We start from the raw sequence: 589 nt of genomic DNA on the forward strand, positions 1-589 counted from the left end.
GCTGGGTGGGGATCCTGCACCCCCACCAGCTCAGCCTGGGCTGGGAGGTGAAGGAGCTCGTGGCCTTTCCTGGAAGAGGGGTTAATCCTGGCTCTTATCAGAAGGGTGTGGCCACCCTCCAGCAGTGCACAAGCAGCTTTTAGGACTTCCTTGCCTTGGCTTTCTGCTGCTGGTCTGTGGGGTGACTAACCCAGCCGGGGAGGTACCTGCTCCCATCCCACCCACCCGGAGGGAGACGCCCAGAGCTGTCTGCTGGCACTGAAAGCCAAGCCCTGGGTCACCCACACTGTCCCCTGAAAGGGGTGTAAAGCTACAGGGCCCTGCCTGGGGCTGTGGGATGAGCCATGTCTGCCCTGGAAGGACCCTCAAGGGTCTCCCAGGAGGATGCTCTAAGGGCATGCCTTGGTACCCACATGCCCTTGGCAGGAACAGGGGGGTTGCAGGGCACCTCCTGAGCCCAAAACAAATGGAGGTCTTGCTTAGCTGGGCAGCAGCAGGTCCTGGCAAGGCACAGAGCTGTGCCCAGTAGGACTTGGCACTGGCTGCCCTCGTGGGTGCATGGCTGGGGGGGCTGCAGGAGCCCAGCCCG

The 589-nt window shown here is 62.8% G+C and overlaps 1 protein-coding gene across 1 annotated transcript in view; it reads left to right on the forward strand.

Annotated features, from left to right (window-relative positions):
- Nucleotides 1-589, forward strand: part of NUAK2 (NUAK family, SNF1-like kinase, 2) — a gene marked incomplete at both ends in the record, with an annotated part of 5,130 nt that overhangs the window by 1,738 nt on the left and 2,803 nt on the right. The gene's annotated exons all lie outside the window — the stretch shown is intronic.

Source organism: Merops nubicus, unplaced genomic scaffold (genome assembly GCF_000691845.1).
Source record: "Merops nubicus isolate BGI_N331 unplaced genomic scaffold, ASM69184v1 scaffold34641, whole genome shotgun sequence".
Taxonomy (NCBI): domain Eukaryota; kingdom Metazoa; phylum Chordata; class Aves; order Coraciiformes; family Meropidae; genus Merops; species Merops nubicus.